Raw genomic sequence first — 26938 nt, 5'->3', positions numbered from 1 at the left:
GGGTAATACCATTTTGCCATCTGATGCCCTATACAACCCATCCTGTTGAGTGATACCATATTTTACCCAACGACATTTTTCCTTCTGTGTTGTCAATGTTTGCATTACTTTTAGTGTCTCTAAGTCTAAGAGGTGTCCGGCTCTAAATCATTGTCATGCAAAAGCAAATCATTTTCTTAAGCTGCCTTTTTTGCAGCCATATCAGCAAGTGCATTTCCCCTGGAGACAGGATCTTTTCTGTTGGTATGTGCGGAACATTTACATATCGCTATCTGAAGTGGTAGTTGCACTGCATCTAACAACTGTAAAATTAAATCTCTGTGATTTATTGGTTTGCCTGTCGCAGTAACCATTCCCCTATTCTTCCATTGTTGAGCGAAAACATGTACAGTGGAGAAAGCATATTGACTATCTGTATAAATTGTCACTTTTTTACCCTCCCCTAAGGTACAAGCTCGAGTCAAAGCCACCAACTCAGCTGCTTGTGCAGAATAAATGTTTGACAATCTTTTTGCCTCCAAAACTTCAGTTTCTGTGGTGACTGCTTACCCTACTAGTGTTTTTCCTACAGTGTCCTTCTTTGCTGATCCATCTACAAACAAAACGAGATCAGAATCTATCAACGGAATATCCGTTAAATCTGGTCGGGGAAGTACTTTGTCATGAATGCTCTCTAAACAAACGTGTGGAGTACCTTCTTCTGGAGTCGGCAAAAGTGTCGCCGGATTAAGAGTAGTACATCTTTCTATGGTCATATGAGGCTGTGTCAGCAGCACTGTCATACATGACAAATGTCGACTAGGAGATAAAAAAGGTTATCTTATCTTGCAAAAGTATAGTAGCAACTGAATGTGGAACCCGCAATTGTAATGGGTAAAACAAAACTAATGATGCTGAGGCTTGTACTGCCATGGCGGCTGCCACTACAGCTTGAACACAATGCGGCAATGCCCTTGCAACATGATCTAATCTGGAGGAGTAGAAAGCTATCGGTCTCTGTTTATTCCCATGTACTTGTACCAGAACCAAAGTCATATATCCCCCCTTACAATCAACCATTTGTATAAACGGCTTAGAATAGTTCGGAAAACCCAAAACAGAGGATCCTACTATCAATTGCTTAATTCTATTAAATGCCTGTATTGCCGTATTTGTCCACTGTATATCATTTTTAGCTGCCATGGGAGTGTCATAGATTAGTGCGGTCAATGGCCCTACTTCCTCAGCATAGTTAGGGATCCAACTTCTACAAAAATTAGTCACACCTAAAAAGGACATCATCTCCTGCTTAGTCGTAGGCATAGGTGCCTCAAGAATTGCTTGTTTTCTTTTGTTCTCCAATTGTCTACCTGCCTGCGAAATTAAATAACACAAGTACTTTACTTGTGCTTTCCACAATTGTAACTTTTCTTTATTTACCTTATGCCCTTGCTCAGCTAAAAAACTAAGTAGGGCAAGGGTATCCCTTTTACAACCTTCCTGCGTGGGTGAGGCCAACAAAATATCATCTACATACAACAGAACCTGGCTTCCCTCTGAGGGAGCAAACTGAGCTAAATTCGCAGCCATTTCTTGTGCGAATATTGTCGGACTCTCACAATAACCCTGTGGCAATCTGGTGTAGGTGTATCTTTTACCTTGATAAGTGAATGCAAACCAAAATCTACTCTCCTTATGTAGTGGTATGGAGAAAAAAGCATTGTTTATATCTGTGACAGAAAAATATCTGTGCTGAGGTAGTAAATCATTAAGTAATGTATAGGGGTCAGGGACCACCGGTGCTCTTGGGATCACAGCCGATTTAACTGCTTGCAAATCCTGAACCAACCTCCATGACCCATCCGGTTTCTTTACAGGAAACAACGGAGTATTGCAGGGCGAATCTGGGCATTCAACAAGAATTCCTACCTGTTTTAGCTGCTCAATAACTGACTTAATTCCTTCCTCTGCTTGTTTACTTAGCGGGTATTGGTATTTACGAGGTCTAAAACCTGACTTTGGAGTTATACAAACTTCACCTGCTGTTTTCATCAGTCCTACATCCCCTTTACCTTTTGACCATAAATCTACAGGTAAGGTACTTAACGCACTATCTTCCTCTTGAGTTAGGAGGATTTGTCATGCCATTTCTGTTTTGTCATCCCTGAAGTGCACACTTGGTTGTGCCCAAGTCACCCAATTTAATCTTTGTACCTGGATCTGTTGATCTTTCAACTGACTTTTGGACATCGTGTCCCAATTTGTTACCTTTTTCGCCAAATCTACCCAATGTGTCCCCACCGCTTTAGTAATTGAAATATGTGGGCTATAACCTGAGCGATATAAAGAACTCATTTCCTTAGTCAAAGTACAGGTCACTACTGTATTACCTTGCGTATCCCAAAACATATCATTCAAAATTATCCTTGCGGTGACCCGCTCCTAGATTTACTTAGGTTGATCAAATCTGTATCAACCCTCCCCGGCCCATTTGAAATCAAGTCCTGGCTATACCAGTAAAACAAGTCTTGTACTCCCTGTACCACCAAGCCATCTGCTAACCTTTTCGCCTCAATGCCTTTAGGTGTGGGAATTGCCGCTATTCCAAACAAATGCATCAAATCTCTTCCCAGCAAATTAACTGGACAAACCTTCGATATAATTACCCTACACCTAACAGTTTGGTTTGTTTGCGGATCTGTGAACAATAGAGGATGAGACAGTGGTTCCTTATAGATTTTCCCGTTTGCCGCTTTCACAAGGACAAACTCGTCCGTCTCGCAGTTCACGGGCAGAACTGCTGGACCCAAAAGTGTACGCACTGCACCTGAATCACATAAAAACTCCACTTTCTGTCCCTCAACCAAAAACTCTATCATGGGTTTTTGATCTAGATGCATAGCAATACCCAAATTTGCCAGGTTTATGACTTCACAGTCACAATCCCGCCCTTCCTTCTGAGTGTTCTGACATTCATCGCAGAGAGTGTCTGCCTCATCATCATCACAATCATTCTCACTTTCTTCTTCTCTATAATAATCACAATAATGAATTTGGTGCCTTCCTTTACAATCATATAGTCTTGCGGAGCCCTTGTTCGTAAGCTGTGGGGGATGTTGCCACTCTTCACAGTCGGCAGCAAAGTGCCCACGTCTACCGCATTTAAAACATTCTCCACGTTTTAACCTCCCCTCATATTCCTCTGAATGTCCACCCGGTTTATTTAACGTGTCCCATTTCGGGCCCCCACTTTTTTTACGCCACCACGGCGCCCTTGCCCCCTTTGGTCCTGTACCAAGAATATACCACCATCATCCCCTACTGCTAACACTTGTACTTTCTTTTTTCTTTTTACATTGAAATGTCGCTCAGCATGCCGTGCATATTCAAACAAAGGTTGCAGTCTACATGTTCTATGATCTACCATATGCTTAGTTATAAAACTACTTATCGGAACCCTACAACCCTTAAGAAAAGCATTTTTCAATTGCTGTTCATACGGACTATCATTGGTCTGATCCTGCGGAATCATCATTCCACAATGGTTATTGAACACTTCTGTCAATCTTACAATATAGTGATCTACAGATTCATCATCATTTTGGATGCACTGATTTATTACTGTCCAATCTGCTCTTGGACACCACTTATCAGAAATTCTCTTTAACAGATCAGTGACTCGCGTGTCTAACACCCCAGAATTATGCTTTAATGTAGTGCCGTCATCTGCCTTACATGTCCAAGTACCACAAACTAAGTGCCAATCTGGACCCAGGATTTGTCGCACTACTTGTTCTACTTCTAAACCATTTAGATGATAACTTAAACGCATACCAACTATGTCCTCAGAAAACTTTTGAAAATTAACCTTGGGATGAGGAATATCATCAGTAGCTCGTTTTATATCCCCTCTAGCCCAGGGACGATAAACTAAAATAGTTGGCTCTTGTCCAACATCCCCTGGTTGTGGGTTTGCAACTTGTATTAAGGGAAGAGCTTCTGAGTGGTCAGAAAGTTTGATGGCCCAACATCCTTGCCCTGCTGGTCCTGACCTTAACTGCATAGGTTGGTCTACCTGTTGCAAAGCAACCTTGGGTACTACGGGAATTTGCGGGTAAATTGGAGGGGTCACAACGCTTCCTTGAGCAGCCAATAACCCACCCTGCTGTACAGATCCCACATCTTCAGACTGATATTGAGGAGGTTCCGCCGGTACGGCAGCAGCAATTTCCCCATACGGTGGGGCAGTTGCCTGCCTTTGTACCGCACAAACTGTGTGCTCATCCTCCTTATCTAAAAATAAAGCTACTTTTCCACTTGGCACCAGTGATCCCTTTTGATTTATTTTTTTCTTTTTCCTGGCATTGTTTTTCTTTATTTGCTTCTTCTAACCATTTTTGTGCTTGGGGAAATCCCAATTGTCTTTGCTTTTTAGTTCTAGTTCCCGCATCTCTTTTCAAATCTCTAACCAATTTTGCACAGGCATTCTTATTCAGTGTACCATCAAAATCATATCTGGACTTCCACTTTTTCAAAAAATTAACATTATTTTTGTTTAAACCTTTCATATACTTAGCATCAACATTTAAACAGGCATCACTCTCACACTTGCAGCAACTCGAACCCGTGTTTCCCCTAGATTTCTTATTTTAGGACTGTATCAAAGTTATTTTACAGGGCTTATTATAAAATGGGGCTATCTTAACGGGTGATCCTAACAAAAGAATCTTAACAAGTAATCCTACCCACCCTTAACTAAAAATAAAACCCTTGTCGACAAGGTTAAATCAAATTAAAAGAAAATTTATTTTTCATCCTACCTGAACCAGATGAGACTCCATTTCCCCTTTTGGTTCAGAAACCGTCCCTCAGATAGGGATCAGAGAGCGGCCGGCCTCCTTTCAACGACAAATCAGTCGGGGGGCTTTCAGTCGAGGGAATCTTAAGATGAGAAACCCTCACCTGCACAGGTTTTTCGGTCTCTCTGTCGGTCTGATCCGTATCTTCGTAGAGGTTTCCTGTCCGAAGGACCAAAATGTCAGAAGAAAAATTCAAACGAGTCGCATCTGCCTCAGGTGATGAAAAACTTCTTTATTAGCAGCTAACCAGATTACACAGCATGTTGGCCAAGATGATCTCCTCTGGTCAACTTGTTTACTGACATCAACTTTTATACTGCAAGCAAAACAACTTTTTGTTACATTTCTGACCGTTGACAGTTGGCTATGAAAAACATATAGGATAAACATGTTTATCACAAATCACCTCAAACCAACAGTTAGTACAGAATGTTCAAGAAGTACAGAATGTTCAGTTCAACAATGGTAGCTCAAATTTTCCAGGACACACAGCCTGCTTCAGTAAATTAACTCTTACTCGGCCGTGCGTCCTTATCCCAGGCTTCACCAAGCTATAACCAAATCTCTTTATTCTGAAATGCAGAAAACAGTTATTCAGGTTCATAAGCAATGCTGCATTTTGTTCACAGATGAGGCCCATCTTTGATAGGCATATCCCAACAAATAACATGTTCATTTTGCAAGAACAGGAAAAAGACAAATAACTATGTTTTAAAACTTTTTCTCTTAACACATTTGTAACAGTATATTTGAGGGGTAATCCTCACTTAGTCATGCAGATGCTTGCAGATTGTGTTTGAAATTATTTGAAATGATGTGTACTTAGTCTTTTTTTACAGTGGTACTGAGCAATATAAATGTTGTGACTCCTCAAATATTTGAACTCTGGTTTTATATCAAGTGACTGAATGATTTTTGTAAGCCACACTACATCTTTTTTCGTCTAGAGATAAGTAAAGAAAATCAGCAGTCAATAAGGCAGTCTCTAGTGGTTTACTGACTGTATTTTCTGTCACCAAGCTATCGACCTGTCATTCTCCACCTTGTATGATAAAAGGAAAGTCCACAAGCATAGACTGTTGGCAGGTAACTATACTGTGGCTGCTTGGTCCTAGCATTTGTTTATAAAGTTATATAGCTTAAAGCTGTTACAGGCTTTAACATCATGGCACTTCTCAGACTGGAATCCCTCCCAACTTACAAGGAGCAAAAAGATCTGCAGAATTGTAGCAACTAATTTCTATTGGCTCTTCACTGAAATTTCTAACATCTAAAGATATTCATTAATGCAGCCATGGTATCGCCCATGACTGCTTAAATGGAATGCTTTTTTGCACTCGGCAGCTCTTGTGAGGGCCAATTGTATTCTTTAACAACTTGCATTTGAGTCAGCTGCCGCCTTCTTCATCCTTCCCTAGCTGTGCTACTGCTGTAGCTTTGATCCACGTTCATTAAGCAGAGTCCTCTAGCAGGTCTTTGATGCAGAACTTGTCCAAAAATCTCAGACACAATTTCTTCATATGGATCCCAATCCCATCCATCTTCTTGGATTGCACTTGCAGATGTGATCTTTTTACCAACATACATGTAATTAGAAAATTAAGCCATATGGAAAGTAAACTTACAATCAAAATTTCATACAGTCTGATTCATAAATCTGTTTTTGGAAAGTTTCCCGTTTTGATTGGGAGTGTTGACAAGGTCTGAGTTTATGAAAGGGGAGTATACAGAGTAACTCGGGCACAGGAAATGCTGTTGTGGCCTGGAGGGCAGAACTCCTGTTAATGAGTATAGAGAAATTTAGCTGGGTGCACCCATTAAAAGTCTGTTTTTGAAGATTTGCATGTGGCAGGCCTGTTTTTGCAACCATAGTTTTTGGATTCATGTTTACAGCATTTCAGGTTTATATCAAGGAATTCTGTTTATAACTGAAGTATACAATGCTTGAAGATATTAAGACTGAGAGCTGTCACTGGTGCAGATTAGAGTAGTGGTGGCACTTCCCTTTAAACTTCCTGCTGATTAGTCACATTTTTTTTTAACTGAGTTCTTGGTGATGGCAGTATAGTGAAGTGAATTCAGGCATTCAGCTGTATTCTGTTGTAGTGCTTAGTTTGACTCTCACAGGCTTTATCTGTGTTATGTATCATATAGAAGGTGGAACTTAACCGAAGTATTCTCAGTTTGCACTGTTTTAGTGGCTTTATCTACTTAATAAAAACTATAGTAAAGGCAATTATCCAACTATTAGTTGGATGAGCACAGGAAAGGACTAGTAAATGGAGGAGCTACCCTACATGGCAAAGAGCTAGGTGACTTCCTCAAGGGAGGGGTGTAGTTTGTATAAACAAATATGGTTGTCTCTTCTGTAAGCACACATGCATATGTTTGACAATATATACAGTGGATTTTTTCTTCGTTGTTATATTTTATAAGATGTGGCTTGTTACTCACCAACGCATAGGATCTCAGATTGGTTTGCAGTGACTCTCCCTGAAATGACATAGAAGTCCTTGAGCCTGCCATCGATATTGAACATTTGTACTACTACTACTACTAAAATACAGATACTGCACTGTACAGAAGTAGACTGACTGCCTCTGCAAACACCTTCACAGATAAGAAATTCTTTGGATTTTCTTAATATTTTTATACTGCCTTATTTCATTCAGGGAACTAGATTGTTAGTAATTAACTAACTGCACTTCTCATGAACACATTGTTTAAATTAGCACTTTTATTCTGCATTTGTGGTGGTGGGTTTAAATGGCTTTGCACTTCTCCTTGTTGGTATTGTAGTGCTGTTCAGTTTTGATTCACTGACTGTAGTGGTATTAAGTTAAAATATTACTGCACAATTGTGTCTTGTTGTTTTACTAGCGGTGGTGATGCTGCGGTAGTGTTGTCGCCTCACAGTTAGACGTTGCCTGTTCGATTCTCAGTTAGAGCGTCTTCTGTGTGGCGACATGCATGAATGGGCGTTCCTTCGTTGAAGGTTATGCGTTAGGCCCGGCAAGCCAGTACGTAAAAATCTACTACCAATCATTAGCGGACCGGAGTTCCACTGTGGCGACCCCTAACCGGGAAAAGCCGAAAGAAACAATTGTGTCTTGTTGTTTTGGTATTGTCACAAGTGGCATTATTTAGGATAATACTGCAGTGTTGTCTGTTTATGCTAGGTTTATAAAAACAAATTTACTTGTCTCAGTAACTGACTGCATTTTTTGATTAATTGCATTGTTGCAGTTCTGTTTGTTCTAATTACTATAGTGTTACGGTATTAGAAGCTACTGCTCTACAGTACCACAGTAGAGAATACAGGTTACCTTTGTGATATACCTTTATTACTTGACTGCTGTACTGTTGCTGCAATTGAAGCTATTCATTCACATTATCTGCAGCTATTAACAATGCAGCAGTATCCATGGAGTTAGACCCATTGTTCATTGCTTTTCCTGGCTTGGTAGAAATCACATTAGCCTATTAGGTAATTCTGTTTACTTTAATTTGCTGCTGCTACTTATTCCCTTATTGACTCCACATACTCTGCCACTTTACAAATTCTTCTTTGCACATTGTGGCTAGTACAGCAGTCACAGCTCATTCCTTTATCCTTTAGTCATATCCTTGATTATCACCTTTTACCAGCCCAGTCAGTTATCCTACACTTATCCTATCCTTTAGCCTTCATCTGTATTGGAGAGTATGGGATGTCAGTCAGCAGTTTCCCCTTCTGTAGCCAGCCTGATAGCATTAGGTATTTTGAGCTAGTGTAGTAACTGCCTCGTGTTTACTGAAAATTGTTTACTGCTACCTCACAGTGATTCAGTATCCAACAAACTCAGAACCAAGGGAATCAATAAACTGAAGAAATAATCACCTGCAGCAATGTACTCACAAGCAGATATCCAGGAACTTGAATGTATAAATGCACAAAAACTTTGCTATCCCTATAGTGCCTTTTTAAGGCAGAGTCCATCCATTCCAGCCTAGTAAACTTTAATTTGGCACACTTTAATGTGGCTCTTCTCAATGCTAGGGGTCTTAACAAAAAAAAAGAATGAACTTGAGGCTCTTTTGCAACGTGTTGGTGTCCCGGTGGTAGAGTCTACCCTTGTGTTCTCAGAAGCATCTCTTCCTCTCAGGGCTTTGGTACTCAACAGCTCAGGTACAAGGTCTTCCTTGGGGCTGACCGCAATTGTACCAGGGAGTCTTTCGGAGTCCTTTGACAGAGGGAGGGCTTCCTTGGCTCCACTTGAGTTGTCTTATTTTGAGGCTGTGGAAAGAGCTTTAGCTGGTCCAAGAAGGCAGCTACCCAAGTGCACTGAGTTTGGATCCGTCCCGACACCCAGTGGAACCTGTTCCTCATACTTCTCATTCAGATCGACAGGGAAGCTTCTAGACAACTTGGCACTTGAGTTCCCAGTCTGATTCCAACTTATCTCCACTACAATCCGGAGGCATGTTATGAGGAAACAGACATGTAAATGGAAGCACATAGACTTCTTTCTTGAGTTGGTCCTTGAAGACACAGATTTGGATGAGGCCAAAGGATCCCCATATACCCTTTGGAAGATGCCACATTTGGAGACGTCCTGGAATTGATAAAGCAGAAGTAGGGTTGGTCCACTGAAACCCCTTCCTATGATTAATCTTGTTTCTTGGCTTTTGGGACTGGTTCATCTGAGTCCAGGGCGGTTTCCCCTTCAAATGCCCTCATATATCTTATGGCACAGAGAGCATGGAAGGACAAAAAAACCAACAGGATTTTATTAACCCTGAAAGAAAGCGCTGGATGAGAGGATTCCCAGTAGATGCCATAGTAGTAGCAGTAGCCACAAAGAGTGAACTGTCTGAGGCGAGTTCTTCTGTCCATCCCACTAACAGATAGTCAAGGCATTAGACAGATTAAGGAAATGAGCATATGCTTCAATGATCTTTGCACTCAAAGCGCTGAACTACCTTGCACACGTAACTTGTTTTCAGAGGGACTTTATTAAAGAGATTCCCAAGTCCCTCTGGGGTAAGTTGCCTTCAGATGTTTAAAAAACAATGTAGACCCAATGCCTACCCTACAATTCACCTCTAATGTGGCCGTGTGCCTCCTATCAAATGCAGCAAACTGTACAGCAAGAGCAGCTGGCACACGCATTACCATGCGTCACCATGCCTGGATGCAGCTGTACGATTTCAAGGAAAAGCTTCAAGGCTTCCTTTATTAATGCAGCCTCTGATGGTGCCACACTGTTCGAACCAAATGTTGTTAGAGATTATTCTCTGTCCTGCAAAGATCCTGTTCCAGAAGTCAAAGGGGTGATAAAATGTGGTTCAGAAAATCGCAGGGTTTTCACCGTGACACCTCTAGGATAGACCTTCCCTGATGCGGGGCGGGGGGTGCAATTCAAATGGACATCGTCCTAGACGCAGAAGTGGACTGCATAATCAAGGTTTCCATGAACTCTTCACTGAGAAACCCTGGGACCGCCCCTGAGGGGTTACCCAACTGCTGCTGTCTGGAGGCAGGCAGAGGGAGGTGCTTAACCTTACACCCACAAACCTGGCAAAACTTTACTTCTTATTCCTGGATGTTAAAGAAGACCATTGGAATCTATACTATTCTTTTTTTATATCCTACATAGAAAAGATTAAAGATTTCCAACATCCCAGCTGATCAGCCGGAATCTATAGCAACAGAAGTTTCAAAGTTGCTAGATTAGAGTCCTTCAGTGGGTCTCTTCAGACCAGTTAGAATCCCGAGTTCCAAAGAAGACAGGAGATCTCAGACCAATATAGTTCACCTCAATCTGTCTGTGAGACAAATGAAGTTCCAGATGGTCACAGTACAATCCTTACTACCTCTGTTGAGGAAGCATGATTGGATCATATAAAGACACAGAGGCAGTCCAGGAGATTTCTCTGTTTCCAGCTGGAAGCTAATCATTTTCAGTTCATAGCACTGCCATTCGGTCTCTTCACAGGCCCTCTGGTGTTCATCTATGTTACGATGATGGTAGCAGCTCATCTGTGACTGAAAAGGATCCAGGTCTTCCCATTTTTAGATGATTGGCTTCTAACTGCTAATTCCATGGATCTGTTGCTACAACAACAAACACTACTACTATGTCTTGCAGACCTGTCAGGGATCACAGTGAAGAACCAACCGTTTCCCACTCAATAGATAGAATTTATAGGTTGTCATCTCAGTACAGTTCTACACATTGCCAAACTCCCTGAAGCAAGAGTGCGCTCCTTAAGACAGTTGGATTCGCAGGTAATTCAGCATCCTCATCAGGCAACATAATTCTCCATTTAAGTCTAATGACCTCTACCATCAGTTTAGTTCCACTACGGAGATACCACATGAGAGTGTTACAGTGAACTCTGTCAGTCCATTAGTCACAGCGTCTTCAAGCCCTCCATGCCAGAATTCATCTCACTCCACCCTGCAGACAACATATAAAGTGGAGGATAACCCCTCTGTCAGTTAGAGCGGAGAACCTGTTTGTCCACCATTTCCCAGACCACAGTAATCATGGACACTTTCCTTTTAGGATGGGGGAGCATTTTGAGGGGAAGGTGGTTCAAGGTACTTTGTCACCTGTAGAGGTCAGTCTTCACATATTGGAGATGACAGCAGTCTTCCTTGCATTGCAGGCTTTTCAGGACTACCTAACAAGGGTCTTATAGCCATCCAGACTGACAATATGTCAGTGGTATGGTACATCAACAAACAAGGGGGAACACGTTCACACCCTGTTTGCCTGGAGTCCATGAGAGTTTGTCAGTGGCAATGTATTCCCATTGATTGATCTTCAACCTGTGGGTTGCAGATCCATATCAGATACGACATGGCTGTATATCCAGCTTCTGATCCAAGCTCCAAGCTCCTCCCCTTACCCATAATGCACCTGTCTCCTTCCTGAGTCGAAGGAGTCCTGGATCCGGTCTCCTGTTCGGGTCTCCCCTCATCTGCACTCCAGACCGGTGTCGGTGGCCTCTTCCTTCCAGTCGACCCAAAGCCTTAGTGAAGCAGAGATGGATAGGATGATGTGGAAGTTCATCCATACCCAAATTCAGCTGGGAGTCTTGCCTGCCTCCTTACCCTCCAGAGCGGGGAACTGACAGTCCTTATTTACTCCAATCATTCCTTTTCCAATCCGACCTTCGGTTTCAGAGTCTTTAGGTATGGCCCCAACCATCCTGCCATCTCAGGGACAGCCTGTGCCCACTTTGCCTCAGGAAGCTCCCCTGAGGGAGCAGCAGGAAATTTGTGAGTCCTTTCCAGAGAGTCCCACCGAGGAGGTTCCCCATAAATGGACATGTAAGAGGAGGCACTTGGACTCCCCGCCAGAGTCCCTCACCGAAGACACTGATTTGGAGAAAGGGGAAGGTTCCCCCCGATCGCCCCCCCCAAACAAAGTATTAGTTTAAGGGTTTGCACACTTATGCAACCAGAATATTGTACGTTTTTTTATTTATTTATTTTTTCTTCCTCTAACAGATTTCTTTTTCAATTGAATTGTACAGGTTGTATGTCACATTAAAGGTGGGGAAAGTTTTGAAATGATTTATTGTGGTCTCATTTTTTATACCACAAAAACCTGACATTTTAACAGGGGTGTGTACACTTTTTATATCCACTGTATATACAGTATAATAACTTGTCATATTTCCATTTTTGGTTTAGTTTTAAGTGTTTTTCTCTGTCCGTCAGTATTTGGGCCTTTCTCTCCTGAATCTACCCCTAAACCTGTACTACATTTTCCCATCTGGAACTGCTGCAGTTACTACTTCCCTTATCTCTTACTTTTATTTCAAATATACATTTATCAAAACTTCGTCTTCTTTCATTGTACACTTCAACCTGTGTTTGATTTCGAGTTTTGTGCTGGCTGTTATGACATCTGCAGATGTAATAACTTTGAGTATCCATACATTTTTATACACCACCTGATTCCCACCTACTTTCTCTTCGAGGCTTTTAATTGTACTGTGCATGTAACACCCTGGCAAACAGTCTGAGTGAACAGGTCTGCTTATCTTTTCTCCCTTATTTAGAATACACTGCTTTCTGTAACAAATTTTACCATTACTTTTGCCATTTTTATTTCTGCTGATGAAATGTAGTGCATCTATTTGCATTTGTTTCTTCGTTAAATTCCTTATTTTGCAAACAGTCATGTTCTTTCTCTGTGACCTTTACTAGAAACTCTTCTTTGTGCATTTTAGTTTCTTCATAATGTCTAACATCTTTGCATTTCCCTATACCTCCTGCTTTATCTTCAAAGTAATTCTTAAATCTTACATACTTGTTATGTGTTCCAGGATTTTACAAACCAGTAGTTAGCAGTGCAGATGGCCTTGTACTTTCCTGCATCTTTATTATTATATCTGTTTTTTTATGAAGTTTATAGTACCCTCATACATCTCTCTCCTATCTTTTACCCTTCTTACTCACCACTCATTAAACTTGTACGTTGTTCTGTCAGTTTCTGATCTAGTGTAATATTTTTTCAAAGACATCCTAATTTCTCTCCTAATATGTAAAATACCTCACAAAGCTGCAAACACTGCAAAAATTGCTCCAGCCCTCTGGAACACTTCTGTAGGTATTGTCAGGGATACCAGTTTCTTGCAGAAATGTATAACACTTCTAAAAGGTCTCCTTATGGCAACCAGGTTTACCTGTTTCTCTAAGCCTTGTTAAGTACAGGCTTCTTCCATCAGGCTCTCTAGAGCTTAATGTGTCACTTTGCATTCAGGTTGCACTGTACTACTTGAAATTTAGGAACAATGCTTATTGACGAAACTGTACAGAAGACAACACTGTATTCATCCTTTTTAAAAACAGTTTGTCTTGTGCAAATTACATTTTCTCTTTTCTTTCCTACACATTTACCGAACACTAACTAGTATATACTTAACTCATTCACTGTATTATACTTAATGTTATTAACATGTTCATACATTATACTTATTAGAAGATGGTTATATTTAGGCATATATGCTTGTGTGGCATTCGTGGTGCTATCCATGTACTTTTGTAAAATGGTAAATTTCAATATTTATTACTGTTAGAAGAGTTCAATATCTAGCTTTATGTAAATATTTTTATTAATGGTTTCATCCAGTTTAAGATCAGTCGTGATTTTGTTATATAACCTGCACATAATATTCGCTTATGTCTTTATATGTACAGAGTAGTAGTTAATGGATCTCATTCTTTTTTATAATTATTCCCTGCATAATGCAAACTGATGCTGTATTGTAATATGTATTGTTTTGGTCTTTGTTGTCTTTAATAGTTTGCTTTCATGAATTGGGCCATGCATGAAAGAGGTCTTTTGACCAGTGTGCAAACTTGATTAGCAAATGCTAGGTAAGTAAGCAAGCAGGTAAATAAATAAAACAAACATTAGTTAGCCCTTGACACCCACTTTCTCTTTTCACCAACTACTTTTTCATCCTATGCATTTTTTTCATTCAAATATTGCTCTATATATGTCAGCCTTTGGTCTTTCTATTAGAATTCATCCTCCTTTTCCCAACATCTCTGTCATATACTGCTTCTCATTCTTTGTCATTTTTACTAGTAAAGCGTTGATCTGCTCTTTCCCTAACTTATCTATTACTTCTATTATCTTCCCTTTCTCTTGTTTACCGTCAGTCTCCATCTTAATATATGTATGCTCTCCCTTTAATTTTTTCCCATTTGAAAGTCACTCACTTATAAACCATTCTCATTTCTACTCTTTCTTTTATGTGTTTAATTACTCTCTTCCATTACTTTTGTACTTAAATTAAGCAGTCCTTTTTTATCCTTGTTCTTCTGCTGTTCTACCATTCAGTTAATGTTACATGATATGAAGATTCCATCTGAAACTTTTGTATTCCCTCAAAACTGAAGTCTTTCTTACAAAATCTATTTGTCTCTATACCTTCCTTCTACAGTATGTCTCTTTCTGTGTGACATAAACTTGAGTCCCTTGGCTTGCATTAATTCTATCATTTTGTTGACAGCCTTATTTTTTAATCCTATTACAGCTGAAGTCAATTGCATTATAATGTGTTCTTTTTTACACCTATTTTTTGTAACTTTTTTGTTAAAGTGCATTCTTTTTTATTCATATCCACTAGTGTGTGTGTGTGTGTGTGTGTGTGTGTGTGTGTGTATATATATATATATATATATATATATATATATATATATATATATATATATATATATATTACTACAGTCCTAATGTGTTTATTTCCTTATCCCTAGCATTTCACATCTAGGACTCGGCACTCATCTGTTATTCTACACTATATAACTATAACTCAGACATCCATACATTTTTATTCAGTACAAAACACTGGAATATTATTCTTTCCGAAAATAAATGTTTTCCTTATTGTCTGCTCATCATTCTTGGTTTCCTCCCATGCCTCCAAACAGTGTCTTGCAAGTACACTTGACCTGTGTGATACTCTTTAATGCAGTCTAATATATACTTTTGTCTACTTCCACTATTAATACTATTTCAATTAAGGAAGAGTATTTTTGCTATTTTGTATTTCTTCTTTTTTCCTTTTAAATGTATCATTTTTGTTTGTTTTCCATTTCCTACCACCCCACCATGTTATGAATTCCTTTTATTTCTTTTTCTCCACCATCCTCGTCTCTCAGTATGTTTCTCCTTGTCCTTACAACACATTTTATCTATTTTCTACAGTCATTGGTTCCACTTTATTTTTACTATCATTTTTATTTTGTTCATCTTTTTTATTGCTTTAATCAATGTCCATTGTCGTTGCCTTCTTGTCTTCTCCCCTTTCTCCTTCATTTTCAAGTTATAGTAGTTCTTTCTTCCCTTATTGATCATACCCATTTTCTTGAGTTTTTAGTATTTTTTGAAAAAATATTTTTCGTTTTCACAATGTGGCTTTTATTGCCATCAAAATTGTCCTTGTTTCCCGAACGTTATACACCTTCTTTTATCACAATTAATAGCCTCCACTTGTACCTTTGAAACATTTTATTAATGGTGTCATGTCTGTTACAGTACTTCTTAGATTTTTTAAGGATTAGATTTTCTAGTAGATGTGATATTCCCTTTGCTCATTTTCCATTGTACCTGTACTTCCCATCTCCCTGTCCATATATTGCATCTATTCTTCATTTTTTTTACTTAGAATACTTCTTCATGCAGTTTCTTAAAAGTGTGTTTTATATGATATTTACCATATTGATCACAGCTGCAGTAGCCTTAGTTGTATGGATTATATCCTGCATAAAATGCAACAGCCCAGACGGCTTCAAAAGCTTCAGGGCACCTTCCACACATCCAAATCATAAGTCAGCTTGAGCTGAGCTGACCAAAAAAAACGGGTTTGAGCACCAAGCCCTTCAGAGCTTTTCTGATGCTAAAGAGTATGCTCCTCTGATGCTTTCGAGAATCGATGGTTAACTCATGCTGTCCCTTTACAGGGCAGATAAATTCCCTTGGGGGAAACTTTTCATTTTAAAAAATATTTGTTTATTAATACTTTCCTGTTAGGAAAGTTATTTTTAACGTAGAAGCCTGTGTTTTAACAAGCTGTCACAAGACTGTACTGCCTTTGAAAATGAGAGCGCGCATTTTTCCTTTAATTTTAAAAGTTGTTTAAAGTAATTGAAAATCATTTTTTCTGTGGCAAAAATGTGTTTATTTTATGTTTTGAGACTAACAAAGTGTTTTGAAGTGCTTTTTACTGTTTGATGTGAAAAAGTGACTTTAAAGATTTAATTTTTTATTGGCTTTTGCTGCTTGTTTTCCCCAGGAAAGAGGCACCATTTTTGGCTTGACCATGGAACACACTACCTGTCCAGCATGTGGTCCTTTCTCCAATTACAGAAAGTGTCGAGCAAATACCATTTGCCATGACAGCAGGCTAGGAATTGATGGGTCATTCTGCTGTGGCCATTTTTTTTTCTCTGACCACTCATCTTTTACCTCGGATCCCTCTGGTGTTGCACTTAACAGTCACTATGGACTGGGGATTAGCCACGTCCTTTGACTGCCAGGATCCATTTAGTGGGCAAGGGTGAGGCACTGTTGCTCTCCTGGGAGAGGGAGCAGGGAAGTCTTCCCTGTTTTGTCAGAATGTATCCTTAGGGGAAGCTGCTGATGCCATTAATGACACTGTTGACTCCATTTTTTGTCAGAAAGAAAAAGAAAAATTAACATGTTATCTACTACTCCTCAAATTTCCTTAGAGAATATTTTTTGGGTCTGGCTCAAGGTTTAATTCAGACGATCAATCCTTGTATGGTGGTTTCTGGTAAAAGAAAGAGGAATACCCCTTTTCCTGAAATGATTTAAGATACTGAATGTAGACTGGAAGATGAAGGGACAGATGCGTTGTTTTCCTCTCAGATTTCTGATTGGACTCTGAAGAGACCTGTTGCTAATTCTCCTGTGGTGGGTTTCTTTTTCTCTGGGACTGTTTCCAGAATGTGCCAGTGTTTTCAGTGGGAGAACAGTGAGGATCGTCAGTCTCTCAGAAAATACTATTAGCTGTTGCAGAAGGAATTTACAGAGCCTTCAGCTGTTAGTCCAGTTCTGTCAGCTTTGGAGGATGTGTGTGTCATTGAGGATAATTTTCCTGATAGCCAGCTGCCCTAAAAAGACAGATAAGATGTATGAAGTTCCACAGTCTTGAAAGTTTTATATACTCTTCTCAAACCTGACCCAGCAGCTGTAGCTTTAGTTAATCTATTGCTGCTAAACAGTTGGTTAATTTTAGTCATACTCTTTCTGATGAGGATGGGAAGATTATTGAAAAGTATGGGAAAAAGTGTATACTTCTGTGGCTGTGACCACTATTAATGTTTTGAGGAGGTTTGCCTGGCTGCATTCTTAGAATCTCCAAGATGATGTAAAGTATGTGATTTTAAATTCTTCTTTGTTTAGAGATTTAATTTTTGTTCCTGTGTTGCAGCGATGATCAAAATGTGTGATGAAAGGGGTAAGTTGGTACAGGGAGTTTTCTAACATTTTTAGCCCTCCTTTTCCAAATTTTCTAAGGGATTCTGTAGCATTCCAGTTTTGGCAAAAACAAAATAAACAGTCTCAACAAAATTCAAGTAAACAGACATCTAAGAAGAAATGGCAAGAGGGGTCCAAAAGATTTTTGGAAACCCCCAAAACCAAGGGCAGACCACTAAGTCAGAATGACTCATTAAGGGACCTTGTCTCCCATCCCACCCTGGTAGTCCACTTTCCCTTCCAGAAAGTCTGTATCTCCACTTTTCTGTTTGGCAACAGATAGTTTCAGACAAATGAATTCTAAAGATTATTCATCAAGGTTACAAATGGTAGTGGGAGGAAATCCCTCGTTTCCAGGTGGAAATTCCTCATCCACCAGACCAGAATATTTTTTCCCCCTGTCCTTCATCACATGCTGTTCCATATAGAGAAAGAACCTGTTCCTCATTCCTAGGTGGGGAAAGGGTTTTATTCAAGGATGTTTTTAGCACTAAAGAAAGGAAAATGTATGGAAACCAGCTCTGGATCAATCTTTCGTGATCCTGTTTGTGATAGTGTTCAAGTTCAAAATGATGTCACTTCACAGTCTGATTCCTCATCTTCCTCATTCAAGTTCCTGGTCACACTAGATTTAAGAGACGTTTATGATTATATCCCTGTTAACCCAGACTTCGAGTGTTTAAGGTTTTGTGTCTCTGCATCACATTATCAGTTGTCTGCCTTATTCTTTAGACTGTCCACTGCAACAAGAGTGTTAACAAAGTTTCTGTCTCAAGTAACAGCTCACTGCAGGCTACAGGGTATCCAGATGTTCTGTATTTAGGTAGCTTGCTTATGTTTGCAGATTTTTTTTCAAAGTGTCAGTAATCTCTCACTTGGATGTGCTATCTTTTTCACAAGCAAAGGTTCTAAGAGAACTTTCAGCAGTTTTTTTTGACTCTTGTACAAGATTGTGCTCCCGAGGTGTCAGCTAGACACCTCATTTCAGAGATTTTCTTCCACAGGAAAAGAATAGATCTATATTTAGATAATTTTCTAAGGTTTTCCACTAAGACTTCATTCACTACGATGGAATACCTCAGGTTGGGTCTCATGTCATCTGTGATTCTCATGATATCCCTTGAAAGACTCCACTTGAGAAAGATGCAATGGTATCTGTAGTCTCTTTGGTCCCAGTAACAACATCCTTAGTCTTTTCAAATCCCAGTGCTAGGGTTTTCAGAATAGAAACCACTAGGTGGAGACAGCAAATATCCTTAAGTCTTGGTCTTCCTCCCGCCCTGTTCCAATGCAGTCACCACAGACTCTTCGACTTTTTGGGGGGAACAGTTTCAGTATGTATAAATGTGTAAGGTGTGTGGGACACTTAAGAGAAATACAAGCACATAAATGTAAAAGAAATGCTTGCCCTGATTAAGGCATTTAAATTCCAGAGTTATCTGTGGTCTCTAAGACCTCTTCAAGTTGTTACAGACAGTATCACAATCATGTGGTACATCGCAAGCAAGGGGAACCAGTTTGTACCTCTTTTTCAGACTTTGTTAGCTTGGGATATAGCTTCACAGCCCAGTCTCTCACTGTAGAGCTCTGCATTCTGTAAAAGCAAAATTATCTGACAGGTAAGCTGAGCAGGAGAAAGGCAGACTCTCACAAACTGAAACTAGATTGGGGATCTTCCAGCATTTGATCCATCAGGGAGTTTCTCTCTGAACAATCAGCTGACAAGAATATGCTGTAGTACTCCGTGCAAGAAGGACTGGAAGATGAATTCCTTTTCTTTTCTATGGCAGCAATGTTCCTGTACCCTTTTCTACCCTTTCCCTTGATATCCAGTGCACTTCTGATGATTCAGAAACACCCCCCAAAATCATTGTGGTGACTTCCTTCCGGACCAGGCAGCACTGTCTTTCTCTTTTTTTGGAATTGGCCAGGAACAACAATTACTATGAGCTTCCTTACAGAATGTATCTACTCATACAAGATCGGGGTGTTTGATGCACTCCAACCCCAATCAGCTTTAGTTGACTGCCTGGATGATAGGGTCATAATTTCTTTTAGTCACCTGTTTACTGAGGATGTACAACAGGTACTGATGGAGGTAAGAATACCTGCTACTAGAATGTCACTTATTAGCAAATGGGAAATGTTTTCCAATTGGTGACGATAACATAACCAGCACCTGTTCAGAGCTAGTTGTTCTCTGGTTTTATGTCTAAAGTGGTATCCAAGTTTACATTAAGTCAAACTGGCCATCTCCCTGTTTTCTTTCCTGAACCTAAAAATGAGGGAGAAAGGGTATACCTTGGATGTCCACAGACAGCTCTGGTACTGTGCTGACAGAACTTAATCTTTCAGATCTTCAGATCAAATTGTTCATTTCTTATGAACGTAAGAAGGGACAACCTGTGTTAAAACAGACTATTTCCTTATGGATGTCTCAGGCTATTACCTTTTGAGATACTCACCACAACAAAACTATTCCAGGCAGGGTCAAGACTCACCGTACCAGAGCCTTGACTCCATCTGTGGCTTTTTGGAAAGGGTTGGATTCTAGAAGTATTCGAGAAGCAGCAACATCCTCTGTACATACTTTTACAAAGCATTACAAGCTTGATTCCTTCTCTAGTTCTAGATCAGGCTTTGCCAGGACCATTCTCCAGGGCTGCTCCCCTCTCCTTCCATCTCCCAAGTGTACTAAGCTAGAGTAATTTAGCCATACAGGTAAGGCTACTGAAGCAGTGATCAATATGATGAAAGCAGTACAGCTGTGTAAGTAAACTTACCATAATAGTAGATGTTCGAATGATCGTTACTGCAGTAGCCACTCCCTCCATCCCCTTTGTTTAGTGCTGAGTGTTTTGTGCCAGTGTTAGCATTTATTTTTTGTTGCTCCTAGTGTTGTCCTTTCAGGGCTGAGCATCTCTCTCTCTCTGTTGACGTGAAAGCTCTGAAGGGCTTAGCACCCAAACGTATCTTTTTGTTCAGCTCAGCTTGAGCTGACTGATGGTTTAGGCATGTGGGGGGGGGGGTGCCCCTGAAGCTTTGCAAGCTCACCAGGTGTTATACCCTATGCAGGATATAATCCATCTTGCTTAGGCTACTGCCGCAGTGATGAGTTGAACATCTACTGTTATGATAAATTTACTTGCACAACTGTACTTTCTTCAATTATTGTGTCTCTTACTGTTAACTATTAATAACATCATTTAGTTACTCCGTTGTGCCGCTATACCTGTGTTCTGTTTTCTATAAAAAAAAATTCCCTTTCAAATGAAATGTTATCATATTAGGGTACAAATTGTGTTTGTATATTCACTGTCCGTTTGTCCACAGGAATTCCCAGATGTTGAGTAGTACTTTCCCCACAGAAAAAAATGTCTGTAGGGAATCTTGGGTTCCAGTATAAAAAAAGCATGACACTTTTCTAATTTGCATATTTGCACTCCGTTAGACTAGCATAATAACATCTCTCTCTTTCTCCCTCTACTTCCTTTCAGATGCCCGTCTAAGTCTGTGAGTACCTTGTGTAACAAGGACTTGCCACTGTCTGATCAGCCTTTGATTTACTCGCTGCCGATTCATAAGTCTGTATTCTAATATTTTCCTTGTCACTCCAGTCTGGATACATAGGCTATATCACTTTTTTCTCTTCCATTTGATATTGGACATATATTGTCACTTCCATTATCTGTGATGTCTGTAATCTGTCTGGTTGCTGCTTTTTAAAGTCTGAGGACTGTCCAGATCAGTTTTTTTATTTTTTTTTCAGTAACAGGCCGGAAGACATGCCTTAGGATAAGTATGGTAACAGGAAAAAAAGTGATTAATGTATTCTTTTAAGTGTGCATCTCTTGCTTATTTTGATTTGATATCAAAGCTTATGGTGTTATGCATTGAATCCAACCATAATTTAAAAGGCAGCTCTGCTCCATTAGTAACATTATAAACCCTGGAATCCTTTCTGTTTCCACGGGGGTTCTTGTTGATGTAGAGTGGGGATTTACTTTTAGAGTTACATTCTAATGGTAGGACCAAGGGGTCTGTATTTTTTTCTGTTTCTATAGAATCTAGTGCCTCAAGAAAGTTGTGACACGAAGTTTGAAAGTCTGTTTTCATTCCATTCTTTACAAATTTGAAGCATTTTTTCCCATTTGTTGAATTCAGGTCCTTGTTATTCATCCATGCAAATTCATTTCCTTGTCTTGTCCTTTCCTTTTTAAGAGCTTTCCATGGCATGAAGACCTGGGATCTCATACTTTTCTTGAGAGAGTGTGAATCCGAAACCCCATTAGAATGTTATTCCATCCTTGTGGGATTTAAACTTTGTCTTGTAATAGGTTGGGCCTGTCTTCCCAGTTTGTCTGATGTTCCTTACCTGGAAGACAGTTTCCTTGATGGTGGTTACTTTCCATAGAAGAACATCTGAATTACAAGTTTGGACTACTATATAACTTCTTCCTTCAAGGAGTGATGGTTTTGGATGCCACTCCGTCTTTTGTCCCTGTAGTGATGCCAGATATAGCTGTCAGTCGAAGTATGCAACTGTCATAATTTTTTCCTCAACCTTAGACTCCAGGGAGAGGTTGTTGCATTTAATGACCCCCCCCCCCCCAAAAAAAAAATCAGATATATTTCTTATAATACGTCATTAGAAAGCCTCAGCAACTGTGTTTCATTTGCCCAAATTATACTAGGCTGTCATGAGGGAAGACTTACATATTACTTTGACTGCCCTAACAAGTTAGATAGGGTCCTAAGGAAACTCATTTGACTGGTAATTATGGACTTCATATTTTTTTTGGACTATTGATGATTTAACTTTATAAAGCAGTGACCTGGTCCTTCATGTACATATTCACAAGACACTACAGACTCGGGTATCACTCTGCAGCTAAATGTGGATTTGCTACAACAGTCCTCCGGAGAATATTGGCAGGGTCTCCTTCTGGGTTATTGTTGTATAGCCTCTTATTATTCCCAGATTTCAAAGACTATAAAGTTAGAAATTAACAAAATGCAGTGAGTGCAGTTGTCTGAGTGTCTCACATTAACAGTAGATGTCTTTCCATGTCAGTGTTGCAGTATTCTTTACAATAGGGATCCCCTGCTAAGGGTAGCTCAGTGGTTGTAATGGGTATGCCATATAGCCAATGTATGCTTCCCACGCACAGAGTAGGGCATAAAGGTGACGTCCGGATGTACCATCCACAGAACTTGTTGGTTTCATGTCATCCAGAAAGGGGAAATGCCAGTGCATATGAGAGATTCCCCATAAAGAACATCACAAGCAGTCATACCTCTCAACTGTATCAAATTCCTAGGTATTTCCCAGTTTTGGACTCAAAATAATAGGGTGCCATGAATTCCCATTTGGCCCCTTTAAATCTCGATTTCGAGGACAGCTGTAACTTCACACTACCAAGGGGAAAAAAAGCAGTCTTGAACTGCTTAAAACATTTTGAAGGACTTTAGGACTAAAAAAGAACCTGATCATGCTGTATGCATACTTAGATGCTGGATGACGGAGCATGTCACTGTGTATTGCTATACTTTGACAATATGTACATCTTTTTTGTGTAATTGTGTTATGAACTAATACTGCCATATCCTGCACATATTTACTTGCATTCTCCTTTTGGCCAGGTAGGATAGGTGTCCCTGGACTTGTTCGCTTAGCTGGTCAATGAACTAGAAAGAAATTGGTAATCACAGGAAAAAAAATACACACGTCTGACTCATACATGCGACTACCGATTCTCTCACATCACTCGTAGCAGAACATTAGTAAAATGCACAACAATGCACACTTAAGCCAAGAGTAAGGCAGAGAGGCATAATCAAACATGATGCAAGCCGTAAAACTCATCAGATAAAGTAAGGACACTCGGCAAATAATTATTTTAGGTCAGTCCCTCTCAGGTTGAGTCCTGCAGCAGAAAATGCTTCTGTACAAAAAATTCAGAGCGACTACTCAATTCACAGTGTACAGATTAAGATTAATTTAGTCATTGGCCTTTCCCTATTGAAAATATAGATTCTCCTGTTCTTGAATGTGGGGATAGTTCTGAAAAGAATAATTAAACTTCTTCCCACTTTCCCTTGTTTAGTCGGGTCTTTTGGTTATTTCCCTTGTATATTCTGCTAGCTGGCCCCAAGCACTTCTGTTCCCTATGCTGCATTAGGACAGGTAGAAATTAAAAGTCTACCCACTATACCAGTGGAGCTGTTCACAACAAGGGGGGTGGATGGAGTTATCAGAACACAACTGAAAGGGACATTGCAATGGGCGTTTCTCTTCTTTTCATTGTTCTCTTTTTTTTTTTTTTTTGCTACCCCTTTGTGATGGCAGTCTTCCTTGTTGCAACATATACAGATATTTTGAGCCATTTTTATTTGTGTGGGGAAAAGTTGCAACAGTCTTTACTGGTGAAAATATTACAGACGGTGACAGCTAGTTAATTTGGATGTGCCTGAATTTTTATTTTTCTGTCACAGTGGGCCGGCTTGCAGACCTTTATAATAAAGGTTGTAAGAAGCTTACTGCCTGAAGTACCTCACTGTGAAGTAGCAGTAAAGTGAGGCTCTTTTAGTCACAATCAGTGACAAGTTAGGTGGAAATTAAATCATGGCCTTTGAAGACATTTCTGAAATTGTCCTGGCTAACATGTTCCTTTGTAGATAAGTATGTAAGTTATTTCTCATCATGACTGGTCAAGCTGAAGTAACCTCTACATTATAATTTATAATTCCAAACACACATTTGGTCTGCATGTGAAGAGGCAACTATCCAGTTCTGGAAAGAGTGTCAGAATAATGTTCTCTTTTTGGGGAACCTATTGCAAACTGGCAGCAGGGCCAGATACTGCACAGTGTGATCTAGGCAGCTGCTTGTGGCCAAGTGCTGGCTGGGGAACAAAGGCATACATTAATTAAAACAAAGTAACAATAAAATAAAAAGAAACAAAACAGCCTGATCTTCCCTGTTGTTGGCAACATTTGGTACTCTTGTTTCCTGCCAGCTCCAGTCTCATTGGCTGACAGCATCAGACAATGAAATACACTGGATGGGCACCACACAGAGCAATGAGTGACTTCCAGGAGTATGCTGCACAATTTGGGTGCGGTATTTCTTCTGTTTTGCAACACAGTAGAGACAGTAAACCAAGCAGGCCATTTTCAGCAAAATTAATGACATTTGGACCGCAGGTATCAGCAACATTTAATGGGTGTGTTCTTGTGTTAAGTAACTTGCTCAGAGTCAAACCCTGTTGTATCCATACCTCTCATCTTCCAAACACAAGAAATCTGGATAAAGCCTTAAAATAATGGAGGGACAACGACCCAAAAATGGAAGCAGATTTTAAATATTGTTCTTGGAATGTTGTTAGAATAACAAGTTTTGTGTTAGCTGGCTTTTTCTGAATGATATTTTTTTGTTTATATATGTATTTGTTCATTGACATTTGATTACCGGGAAAGTCCAACTGAGCAGAAGCCCATTTTCAGTGGAGGCCCAGGGAAAAAAGCTCCGAATTATTACAAAACATTTTAAGAACAGTAATTATGTATTCTTCAAAAGTAAAACAAAAACGTCTGCAGTTTAAATAATTATAACAAATTAGACAGTGTAAAACATTGGTTTATTTTATTTATTTATTTATTTTACATTTGTTTACCAGGAAAGTCTGACTGGATATATGTCCATTTTCAGTGGAGGCCCAGGGAGAAAAGCTCCAGAAGGCAGAGTACAAATACATTAGGAACAGTAGAAACATTTAGAGATAAGTATAATATGCAGTTTTCAGTAGGGTTACAAACTTAGATAAAACATAGTAGACAACATCAAAATCATGCGGCTTCAGTTTCAGACAATAATACACACAGTTATGGGCTACGTCCCATCAAGAATTCATTCACTTATTAGAGTATATGATTGAAATGCTTAGGGAGAGTTTGCAGGAACAGCGGGTGGTGATTAGTCGGGGTTTAAGCAGGAACATTGCCAATGCTGTTGGAAGTGTAGTTTGAGGCTTTTTTTGAACTGGGTTAAGGAGGATTGGTGATTAAGTTCGGCAGGTAGCATATTCCAAGTTTTGCCGACTGAGTTGGCTTATAGGGAGTCCCCAGCCACATTTATGCTCTTAGTTGTTTGTACCAGCAGTTTGTCAGCAGAGCGTAGTGACCTCAGGTTACTGTATAGTTTGATGATCTTATTTAGTGCTGGTGTTTTTTTGGGTTGATATGGTATTTTATCGGTTATTACAAGTTGGTTGTATCGGAGAAGACTGGGCCACTCCAGCCATCCTAGTTGAGTTAGGTTGATACAATGGTGGGTCCTAGAGGTAGCACCTGTAGCAAATATAGCAATATGGTTGTAACAACTAGCAAGTTTGGTAAGGGTGCTTGGTTCAGGTTAGTGAAGAGGGGGGAGGCATAGAGGAGGGTAGAAAGTAGGTGGGACCGAGCGATAGTGGTTCTTGCAAAAGGAGTGAGGAAGAGTTTGATCCTGTATAGGGATCCCATTTTTTTGTTGGCAGATTTGATGGTTTTATTGACATGGATATCATATTTTATGGCATTATCGACTGTGACGCCCAGGAGTTTTGTGTGAGTATCTAGGGATGTAATTGTGCCATTGCTGGAACTTATAGTAAAAAATGGTGAGGCCGATTTGCAGTTGGGGGAAAAGATGAACAGTTTAGTTTTGTTTGGGTTTAATAGAAGCTGATTGTTTGCAAACCATTTTTCTACATAATTGAAAGTATTCTGGGTTAGGGTCATAAGCTCAGTTGAGGAGGAGGCGGTACATATTAAAGTAGAGTCGTCTGTGTTTTGGATGCAGGTGGCCTTGGGAGTGATGGTGGGTAGGTCATTGATAAAGACTGAGAAGAGTAGTGTCCTAGTATGGAGCCTTGGGAGACTGCTAGAGTAATGGGTAGATGTGTGGATAGGGTATTGTGCCATAAAACAGCTTGTCTATCAGACAGGTAAGACTGGAACCATTTAATAGCGCTACTGTTCAGTGACAGTTCCTTCAGGGTACGGAGAAGCAGTTGGTGATTGACCATATCAAAGGCCTTAGAGAGA

At 39.8% G+C, this 26938-nt stretch overlaps 1 protein-coding gene across 1 annotated transcript in view; it reads left to right on the top strand.

Moving 5' to 3' along the window:
- Positions 1–26938, top strand: part of JAK1 (Janus kinase 1) — a 1643095-nt gene that overhangs the window by 515547 nt on the left and 1100610 nt on the right. The gene's annotated exons all lie outside the window — the stretch shown is intronic.

The sequence above is a fragment of the Protopterus annectens genome, chromosome 10.part0 (genome assembly GCF_019279795.1).
Source record: "Protopterus annectens isolate FY-2018-M chromosome 10.part0, PAN1.0, whole genome shotgun sequence".
In the NCBI taxonomy this organism is placed as follows: domain Eukaryota; kingdom Metazoa; phylum Chordata; order Ceratodontiformes; family Protopteridae; genus Protopterus; species Protopterus annectens.
Note: the sequence above shows the minus strand (reverse complement) of the source record. Positions and strands in the feature narration are given on the sequence as shown.